The sequence below is a fragment of the Lepisosteus oculatus genome, chromosome 22 (genome assembly GCF_040954835.1).
Source record: "Lepisosteus oculatus isolate fLepOcu1 chromosome 22, fLepOcu1.hap2, whole genome shotgun sequence".
Taxonomy (NCBI): domain Eukaryota; kingdom Metazoa; phylum Chordata; class Actinopteri; order Semionotiformes; family Lepisosteidae; genus Lepisosteus; species Lepisosteus oculatus.
The window spans coordinates 6,509,546-6,521,110 of NC_090717.1; the positions used below are offsets into that span (position 1 = coordinate 6,509,546).

At 38.2% G+C, this 11,565-nt stretch overlaps 1 protein-coding gene across 2 annotated transcripts in view; it reads right to left on the minus strand.

Moving 5' to 3' along the window:
- Positions 1-1,676, minus strand: part of wscd2 (WSC domain containing 2) — a 79,378-nt gene extending 77,702 nt beyond the window's left edge. Inside the window, exon 1 of one of the 2 annotated variants that reach the window (XM_006640219.3) lies at positions 930-1,676. The gene's annotated coding sequence lies outside the window, so the exon portion shown is untranslated. The remainder of the gene's footprint in view (positions 1-929) is intronic. The other variant, XM_069182119.1, reaches the window with a different exon arrangement.
- Positions 1,677-11,565: the final 9,889 nt, after the last annotated feature.

Below are 11,565 nucleotides of genomic sequence, written 5' to 3' on the forward strand. Positions count from 1 at the left end.
CGTATGTACTGTTTGAATTATAACTGACGTTTTAGACCAGAATCCTGGAATATAAGCAAATTTACCACAAAACCCAAACAAGCCAACTTTATAACACATTTGTCAATTGCAAAAGACTAGACTAACACATTGGGGGTGGCAAAAAGATTTCCACCGAATGTAACAGATAAATTCACAGAATATTCAACATGGAGAACAGCCTATATGCATGTACCCAACCGCCTAGAATTTGCGCAATTGGAAAAGAATACAATATTTATGGAGAGTGCTTAATTTTGCTTTTCAGCCTCCTTTCATTTGCCACGACTATTTTCGCTAATTTCCAGACGTGGACCTGTGTCAGTTATTCCAAATCCCAGCTCCAATTCCAATTGCATGTATTTTCTGCTGAAAGCATTAGACTTCACACTTAAGAAGAGGGATCAATGCTATAATTCATTTTAGAAGTGAAAAAAAAAGAATTAGCTATTGCGGATCCCCGAGGAAAGCACAGAAGAGTGATTCTCCTTTAAATCAGAATTTCACAAGAAATGCCAATGGAGTGGTTAGAATATATTCAAATCCGGAAACATCACTCAAAGTATCGGTGTTGCTCCACATACAGTACTATAGATAAAACAGTCTGGAGAACACCAGCCGGTTATTAAAGTTAAACCAAATCAATGTGACCCAATAAATTTTAGCAACTGACACAAGCAAAAATCACCATGTGTTAAATTAACACTTTAAGTGATGTACACAGCTCCCTGAGTTTCAGAATTGAAGAGGAGCGCGTTACAACTCACCTGTGAAATGGTTAAGTCTATTGGCAGAGGTTTAGTTTTTGAGATAGTGACCAAGATAATTTTTCTATAAATGGGACGCCGCTACTGTCTTTGTGGACAGCACATCGTTTTAACGTCTCTCCTATTATCATTTTTATTACATACCTCTTTAAAGACAGGGCTCCGTCTTTCTAACGGGAGCACTGAGCAGAACTCCAGTCACCAAATGCTGGTCCGCTTTCTCCTCAATGCTGTCAAAACATTTCTCCGGCAGCGAACAGTTCAGTTAGAAAGGCTGTGCAGTACTAACTCAGGAACCTTGAAGCGGACAAAGCTTACAGGCATCAGTTTGAAAATGCCCCTCCGTCTTACTGTCTTTCCTGTAATCTTGGTGCTTTCTTTCTTAATGTGAGAACAACGATGGGGCGCTTCTCAGATCCCCGACTCCCGTTCCCATTTTCACATCGCGGTTAATTCTACTTATTTCACATCAGAGACCGCTTGCTCGCACAGCGCTGTTCAATCCCGGTGAGCTGTACTGTACGCTCCCCTTCTGCTCTGCTTTAATACAGCGATGACTGGGTGCTGCAGAGACACACCGGCAATACGAAAAATTCTTTTTATAAAGACCCTCACTCACTGTCCTGCTTGGAAAAAACACGGGGGCTGTGGTGTTGGTAAAGTCTTTAAAAAACCATCTCGACAAGGGATCCTACAAACTAATCAGGTCAGATGCGATCTCCACACTTCTGATGTAGCCGGTCTTGGGAAAAGATCTGTCCCTTTCTCGGGATCCTAAGTGCATGCTAGACAACCCCGCAGCTGCCTGCACACATCCACATCCACATCACTGAGAAGACAGAACTGGGAGCGCTCTACACAGGCCCACAGCACTGCCTACAGTATTTAAAGAGATACAGCATTAGGATTTAGGCTGGCCAAAATAACATGAAAAAACGACCAAGTGTCTGAATTTCTAAAAATAAAATCTACCTGGATTTCGCAAGTATGAGAAGCGCATCCTCGCTTTCTTTCAAGTGCGTCTTTTCTCACCCACATTCGCATCCCTTTAGTTCATTAGTCTTTCTTATTAATGAACTAAACTCATTTAATAAGTCAGTATTCACGGAAGCTCGTGGGTACTGCGGTTAGAATCATTTTTATGAAAACAGGAGGCGAAATCCCCTCATTTTCATTTTCGTTTACAGTATTGAGCTGTAAAAAATAAGAATACGATTTAATATGGCCTGTAGGAATAACTGAGTAACGATTTTCATGTTCATGTAAATTTGCCAGTTTTTTAACTGGTTCGGGTTCTGACAGTTTCTGTTGAAAGTGCTGTTAGAATGGGAGAATATAGTTTACAGCGACGCTGAAAATAGAAACTGATCTTATTGAACTATTTCAAAATTAAATGCAAATCAAATCTTCTCACCTGCGTATAGTTTCTCAATAAGTACAAATTTCGGTCTAAGTGAGCCGTAATTCAGCTGCAGTCAGACTTAAAATTTTAAAATGCTTACTGCTTTTCATTCTGCAAACTGTCACATAAATGTAAGTATGGAATTATCTCGTCCTCACTGGGTGAAACTGAAGACCTCCACACTAACAGTCATGGAGGACAAATGTGGTTTTTCCTACTTGGAAACATTGTCTTTGGTTACATGAATGTTACGCAACCCATAAACCATAGACTATAATAGAATAGACTATTCCTGGTCATGCCATAGAAATCAACAGTGATTCCATGACTTGACACTTTTCTTCTCAAAGTACAGTACGCATTGTTTTTAGATCTCAGTTTAAGATTACAGTCTACTGGCTGGTTTTCGTTTTGCCCACTGTATGCTATCAAAAGATAATGCAGTGGTTAAAAGACCATGGAGGTCTGAAATCCTTTATTTTACATTTCACCATCGAAACAACTCCAGATGGGTTGAGGTGTTAAACTGGTCCAGTTAAGGCAATAATAAGCTTGATTAAGGTAACTCAGGTACAAGAAGGACAAGCAGATACTGAAGCCCTATAGGACTTCTTATTTATCTGGGGAGTAGTTTCTAAAGGGCAGCACAATTGCACAGTGCTCAGCGTTGCTGCAATGGGCAGACTAGCATTGCTGGGGCACAGGGTTGAGTTCCAGACCTGGGGTGCTATCTGTGTGGAGATCTTCCTGAGTTTGTGTGGGTTTCCTCCAGGTGCTCCGGTTTCCTCCCACAGTCCAAAAACATGCTGATAGGTTAATTGGTTGAGATTGGATGGATGGGTTAGTTTTTGAAATAAATATATACTGTGCATCTGAATGTTACCAATTTCTGTACACTCCTAATCCAAACGAAATACGTAAATCCGATAGTTTTGAAATTGTTTGATTCAATGACTATTCCTTCTAAGTAACTGTTCCGCTATTGTGGACTGAGCTGAGGGTTCCCTGTTCTGAATTTCTTGTTCTCTCCAGAAATATATTCCTACTGGAGACTGACACTCTACCTTTGAAGGCTTGGTTGTGATGTATGACGTTTCATCTGGCTGCTGCATCAAAGATGGATTCTTAGCATCGTGTCTGAGCGCTCCCAAATAACCTTCTAGCGAAGAAAATTAAAATACTAAATTAAAGCATGGTGAAGTCCTTTAGGGAAATATGAAAAGCAGCTGAAGTACTTTATCTGTTTGAGTATTTTGTCTGCAAGAATGGGAATATGTTAATGTAGCTAAAAGGAATGTTAACAGAACTGCGTAAAAGGTGCTTTTTGAATACAATGTACTATACAAGTAACACAATGCAAATGTCTTTTTTATTCAGCAACAAAAGGTTTTTTTTTTTCTCGTCAGCTTAAGGATAGGACTTCTTGTTGTACAGTTAGTGAAGAGATGATCATTCTAGTAGAAAAGTTAATTGAGAACATTTTCAGTCTCCTATGAATTTCAATTACAGTTTCCCCTGGAAAAAAAAGAGAACTACGTAGTAAGACATTAAGAATAAACCTATTTTGAAATTTCATTTTAATGTACGTCTATTAAACATATTTTTCATTATACGTTGTTCTATTGAACTAGCAAAACATTTTGTTCTTCCTAATACATGTTTCCCTGTTTTGCAGATGGGATGAAAAACCTTTTAAGCTACATGTTTGTGATAAAAAGGACACTACTCGCAAGTCGGTGTTTATTTTATCTATATTTGTATTTGATCTATATGTATCTTTATTTGTGTATTTTACCAGTGTAACCCATGACAGAAAGACGGTCGATAGTTTAATCTGTCCTTGGCAATTAGAAGAATCAACATTGTACAGTACCTCACATATCTTTCTCCAGCTTTAGATACAGTACCTCATAGTTCACTGTTGTCTGTTTCTTGTAATACAGATTACCCATACTTGCAATCTGCAGAATTGAGAAGGTGAAATTAAATTGATGCGATCAACCACAGAAATCTTCATAGATAAAAAATGATTTTCTAATATGCAGTCCTGGACCTATAAATAATAGAAATGAGCAGAAGGCGATATGTTGTGGGGATACCCCCCCTCTTTTTCCTCAACTCAGACCCCTGTTTTAAAAGCATTAAGCAGCCCTCTCATTGAAAATATGTAACAGAATATAATCAGATGTTTGCCCTCTGCAATAAATTCCCCACTGTTTCAGACTGACAGGAGAAAGTTTATTATAATATTTAATATTTAGACATTGATATCAAGACAGTTATTGGCTACAGTATCTTAAACCAATGGATGTTTGTTAGTGTTTGAAAAAAAGGAGAAAATAAGGCTCTAACACATCAATATGTCATTGAAAATGTATATATTTTTTAGAACCCATGTGCATGTCTTATGTGTCTATTTAAAGTCTGCATTGTTTTTAAACTAATTAGCTCGAACCTTTGTAAATACAAGATATGTCTGACAGTAGTAACGGTTTTGAATGAAGATGATGGTATATTTATTATACACAGTCACAGAAAATTGCAAATACGTTATAATTATGTGCTTCTTTGTGAAGGATTATGTAACTATTTAAAGGAGAAGCTTTATTTCTGTTTACTCTCACCTCCTCTCTGAGAAGATGTGGCTCAGGAATGTAACATCTGCCGATTTTCTGAAGAAAAAACAAATACCCACACTGAACATTGAACACCAATACAATTTCCAGCAGCTAAATAATCCAATAGATATCATATGGACAATAATTAATGTAAATGTTAATAAATCTAACTGTCCCAGAATTATCACTCGTGTCACAATAAAACAGTTCAGCATCCAACAGGTAATTTTGTAAGGACAATGTTATCCTATTCCAGTATGTGTGTTGGCTCAGTTGGGCCTTTGCATTGATGTTATTCAGACAGGTGTCCTTTTTACATAGCTACAACTAAGCAAGAGTATCGTCTAGCATTATCTTACAAAGGGCTCCATTCACTTCACTGCCAGCCAAGGAACTGCTTTAAAGTAATTGGCAGCACATAGTGGCTGGTGTCACAGAGGTTCATTTGTGCACAGCTGTTTTTAATGCAGATGTAAGGCAATTGTTATTCAGGTGATGCACTACAGTAACTAGGTGGCTTTCCCCAAAATGTTCTGCAAAGTATCATTTACTCATTTTCTATATAATAGTATTAACGCAATTCCCAAGTAGCTCAGCAATTGATTGTGCTCATTCTAATGGAGCACTTACAGTCCTGAAATCACTGGTTCCGTTTTGGGCTACATTATTAGCAGACTGTGTAGTCCCCAGCAGTAGCAGGAAGGTCATGAAAGCTGGACACTGCATTTATTAGCGAGAGCCACACCACTCCTCCATCTGATGCTCGTCCAGCTGTTTGCTCTGCACGACCCAGTGTAAAAATGGAGCAGATCACTGGACAGCACTAATTTCCTTGCTGGTAGGAGAGCCGTACAAGTGACATGTGTTTGGTTGACAGCCAGCTAATCCTCATCGAGGAATATGGAAAAAATAATTGTTATTTTCAATTCCAGCATTGTCCACATTGAATAAAAGAACTAATACTGTAACTTCCACGGCCTTCAGAGTACATAGTAATCAGAACTGTAGCAGAAAGTTCTTAGGAGTCACCTTGTTCCCTTGTTTAAGCATATCTGATTTCTTGTGTTCCTAAGAATTCTGATTAAACTGTCAGCCGCAGAGGAAATGTTTGTAAGTGCAGCGCTTGCAATGTTACACTTAATAAACAGCTGCTATCCTTGTGCAAATCTTGGCTGAGGTACAGGTTTTTTTTTTTGCTTTACATAATTAACATAATTTTGTGTTGTGAAAAGAAATTATTTTTAAGCAAAGCATGTGAAGCAAATAATGCTGCAATAAGGACAGTGAAACTGTTTAATCTTAAAATAAAGGTTTGTCTTCTTGTACTTTTGCATAGCTCAATACACTGTCCCATGTACAGTCTAAGGAAATAGCAGTCATATACTGTACAGTATGGTGTGTTTCCTCAGGCTTGACGCTGTCTCACCACAGGTTTCTACTGCTGTTTTAGTTGCTGTTAGCCAGAAGCACTAACTCCCTGCAATTCTTAAAAAAAGGGGAAACTGCTGTAATGATGTAGGCCCACTCAAATTAGCAGAGGCATTGGTAGAATAGAAAAATGCAATGCAAAGTAACATATACTGTACAGTATTCCATTCCTCATCCCTGCACAGAAAACAAACATTAAAAACTGTCCCAGTAATTCCTTATCCTGAAATAACTTGTTTTTTTTGTGTTTTTTATCTAAAAAGTTTACTAATTATATGTCACCTGTTCTGAGTAAAGTGTCAGATTATTTATTTGCACTTTATTTAATTCTGAAGCATAACTGGAAGGTATTTCTTGATTATGTGGATGACCGAGTGAAAGAATGGTTATTATTTCCTGTCGTATTGTGACTCATCAAACTGTCGAAAAACAGTAATGTGCCCTATTCCCTCTCAATTCAGGGTTCAGTTGATTCACTTGGTTAATGTGGCATGAGGATGTGTTAGCTGAAAAACAAAAGCTGACAAAATCAGATTTATGCGTATTACAGCACATACAGAAGGAGAAAGGTTTCACTGACGTAACCAGTTGAGGGATTCACATGCAGAAAAAAGGAATTGTTTTGAGAATGCTGAACTACTGATATGAGACATTGCACCTTATGAAGATGTACTGGCTGATGTTTGCCTAATGCAGAAATGCCTGTATCTTGTTTCATTATTTTCTATATACTGTATACACACATTACATTTGATTATATTACTGTTACTTTCGTGGTTCTGTATAAACACATTTGATTATTTTCACTGCTGCAAGTATTTTTCATCTTTCTGAATTATTAGCACTCTACATCTTGATACGAAAAGAGGCATATTTCATAGCACATTGCTTTGTGCACAATTTGCTGTGGTTACCGTTGCCTGTGTTATGAAAAGGAGTTATTATTTAAGCTTACGTTTTTTCACAAACAACACACCGCTGAGAAGATAAATTGCATTCTTTCATTTTTTTCTGCACTGTTCGGCTCAGATACTTATATATTCATTTTTCTGTAGAAATATACTTGCAGTGCTCTTTTGAGAATAGTATTTGTTTTTTACTTTTTTCCCAAACATTTGGAATTAAATACAGACACATCTCGTGTTGTGAAGATGTCGTTCTCTCCATGTTTTGTGCTTTTGGTACCGTAGGTATGGTCAGAACAGAGGTGGTTTATATGGTTGCCTCACAGGTCCTGGGTCCAGTGTTTGATCGCAACCTTCCGTGAGGTGTTTGCATGTTTGCCCCCAGGCAAACCTAAAAAGGGTTTCTATTTTCTCAAGTGTTGTAGGTTTACTTGCTCTGTTTTAATGAGGACTCTTGAGCTATATCCAGTCTGTGCATCGCATGTTGTTGTTCTAGCTATTTTCTGTTCTAGTAGATGGAACTGCTTACTTTACTGGGTTTAAGCTGAGTGCGCTGGTTTCCTCTCATACCTGATGGACATTCCAGGTTAAGTGGCATCTCTAAACCATTCGAGTAGGTAGCTACCTCAGCATGCGTAGGCTGCAAAAGAACAGGTCATGGGTTTTATTCCAGTCTGAAAAGAAAAGAAAGGAAACACAACATTTTGTCTGTTTCGGCTGAAACGTCGTTTCCTTTCTTTTCTCTTCGGCGTGGAATAAACCCGTTACCTGTTCCTTTGCATCTCTAAACCATGATGGTCATGTGGGTGAAATACTTGAATCCACCTGCGTGTGCCCAACATTGACCTGGCATCCTCCCCAAGCTGATTGTGCCCAGTCTAACAGGTTAGCCTCTACCTCACCTCAAGCCTGTGCTGGACCTGCTCTTACTGAAAAAGGATAAGTGATGGATGTAAGGTATGGACAGCTCAAAACTCATTGGCAAATACCTGATAAACACAACTATAAAAATGAGACTCCACAGAACATAACAAGCATGTATTTATAGACAACAATAAAGATTTTAATCATTTCTAAAATCTGTGATCATATAACACGCACACCCAAGAGTTTATTCTGAGTTTCTGGTGAGCTTTCCCAAATAAACAGAAATAAGGTTTGCTGCTTCAGGCTTCTATTTCTCTACACTGGAATCTGAAATGCTGCACTATAATAAAGCGATTCTATTTTCTCATGTGCTCTAGGTTTGCTTGTTCTGTTTTAATGATGTAAAAAGATCATCAAAACTGATATCATAGATCATCTTGAACTGATATCATAGCTATATCCAGTCTGTGCATCGCATGTTGTTGTTCTTGCTAGGAGATGGAACTGCTTTCTAAAGTTCTACTACTTCCCTGGGCTTTGACTTTCACCACTTTTGTGTGTTTTGTTCGTCTCAAAATCCTTTGCATTCCTCAGATCATTCCCTGCTAAGCCAGGACGGCAAGTACTGAGAAAGGAAATCAGTCTTCAGGCTGAGCATCTTGAGAATTCCTAGCACATATGCACCACAGCATAGCTTGCATTAACCTTGCATAAACAAGGCATTGCAGTGGCTTTGAAATTCACGCTGATGTAATTGTAAAGGAAAATTTTCATCTGAATGTCTTTCTCATTTATTGGATTGAATCTGCTCCCTGAGCAAACTCATCTAATTAGGTGAAAATTCAGCCTCACGGTATGGAAGAGGCCATTTCTATTAAATGAATATGCAAATACGATTTAGTGGCAATACTGTACACTGGTGTTGAAGAATCCGAGGGAGAATACGGGGTCTGAAACAGTTTCTGTGCTGTCTGACCCACATCTTTTTACAAGCTCCTACATCCTGAAGCTTCTGACAAACTAATAGAATACATTTCCAAGATACATTGTGCCTTAAAAAACAGACCTATTTAAGCAAACACATTTTGTAATGTTTCTAACAATTTGGTTTCCAGAATTATTTTTGGCTGATGATGTATTAGGTAATTACATATTCCAGTCCCTTCTTCCTTCCTTGAGATGAGGGAAGATTCAATAGTTGATGAGTAAATCGTGTGTGGGTAAATCACCTTTTTCTTCCTTGTGGTACAGGAATATTATACCATATCAGGAATTAAAAGCTTTCTGGCAGTGGATGGAACAGTGGATTTGTTGCTTACAAGCCACTGTTTCACTTTGTATTGACGTCAGTAGATAAATCTGATTTTTAGGAGTAAAGATAGTATTTTAGGTTTAGAAAAGCTAAAAAGGTCATTCATGATCACATTGTAAGTAAACATTGTAAAGCATGTTATCTGAAAAAGATTCTGGGATCGATCTCCGGCATCAAGGCATAAAAATTAAGAGAATGTTTGGCTAGTTTAATTTATTTCATATGCATAGCAGAAGCCAGCAACATACTGTAGCTAGCAACATAGGACTAAATAAACTACTGATACACACCAAACCCACAGTGATAAATTCATTCTGCAGCCATTTTTGCACACAAGGATGAGACATAGCACATTTTAAAAGGGTCTTCTTTCTGTGCTTGGTATCCTGAATTGTCACCTCCAATCAATCATCTCTTTAGCACGGTAAATGCACTCAATAAGCAGAAAAGAGCCACAGTGTTGTAAGATCTCTCCAGTGGCACAGGCAATCCAAACAGAAATCCATCAGGATTTTCATCCAGTACACAGCAGCATGCCTGTTTCTCAGTCCCAGATTTGGGTTAGAATGTATAAGTTGTGCTGCTTGGTAGGCAAGGAGTGCTATTGAGTGAACCCTGATGCTCTGATCTTGGGTATTGCCCTTCTGTGACCTAGAGCTGAGGATTTACATGAAACACAACCCCAGTTTTTGGTTTTCTATCCCACAGACATGGGAATCTATACTGATAAATGGCTCAGAGAGAACAAGCATTCAGTGTTCAGAAGCTGAGCAACACCGGTGCAGCTCATAATTAACGTAATACACAATACTGCAATGCATTTTCCACTAGGCAATTGTTTATTCATTTGATCTCTGAAACTGGAAAATACAGTACATAAATGCACACTCTGGGCTGCTAACAGATTTTATGTTGCGTGCCCTGCGTATCTTATTTTAATGAGCTCAGATTGAAATCCTTTCCATAGCTGCGATTCTGTTGAATTAATTGATTTACTTATTTATTTGTCCTTCATGGTTTCGGTGCCTTGTCCTCTCCGGTGCAATGTCAAAGGAAGTTGGGTGGTATGGATTTGGGGTGCGGTGGGAGTGTTTTTTTTTATTTTTATTTTTTATTTATCTCATTGAAAATCAGTTAATAAACCTGGGGAAAAAAAATTCACATCGTCTGTCTATAGCTATTCTGTCACAAAAGACACACCGGCCTAAAGAGAGATTGCAAAAGTCTTGTTCCTCTTCTTTGTAAAGGAGAAAGGGGTGTGCACCTTTTTGTTACTCCTGTACTAAAGGTATAGAAAGCATTAAGCATTATTTAAATCGTAGCTTTTATTACAGCACAAAGGACAGTAATCACCTCTTTGGCTATTGTAAGTACAGCATAAGGATTATTGTATTAAGAAAACAGATTAGATCAGTTTTCGCCCTTTGGCAAGGTTGCAGCACTCTTCCGAGAGCTTCAGTCCCAGTAGGGAATACAATATTATTGTAATTAACACCAGGGAAATATCAGTAATGAGTAATGGTCACCCCACAGGTGCAAAGCAATGCTTTTCGTTTCCATTTGGCACCAATGATTTTGTAGGGGAGACACGAGCGAGAAGATATTTATTTGAAGGGCTGCGTCACTTGACTTGAGGGGAAAACAAGCATTTTGTGATAAATAACTCCCACAGGGATCTGTATCCGCTAACTATTATTACCAAGTCAAGATAATTATTGCCAGCATTATGCCTTTATCCAAAGTGACTTATGTTCATAACAAGAATTTTAATAATTGTAATTCCTGTATCAATCATTGAATTAAAAGTATAAAGTAATCTTAGTGTGTCCACACAAACAATAGGCTGACATTATCTTCATTATGAGATGTGCTGGTTTTATGAGTGCTTGTTTTTAAATACACATAACTGCCAATTATTTATTTTGGAAACAAAACGAACATTAAATGAACATACGAACAACAACCCAATTCCTCCCATAACTTCCTCCTCCCCAACCCAACCCTTGGAATAAACCCCTTTTCCATCTTCCTTAAAATCCTCTCTACCACAGATGGCACGTCCCAAGGATTACATAAAACCCACCCAGCAACTAAGGAATGCTAAAGAGACCAACGATGCTTTCAATTGTTTTCAAGACTTTTTTAGTAGAGACCTGGGATTTCTTCCCCAGCACAAGGGACTGCGCTCCATTTGTGCAACATGAACAAAGGCAAGGACTGACTGTGGGGGCTGCCGATGACACACAAA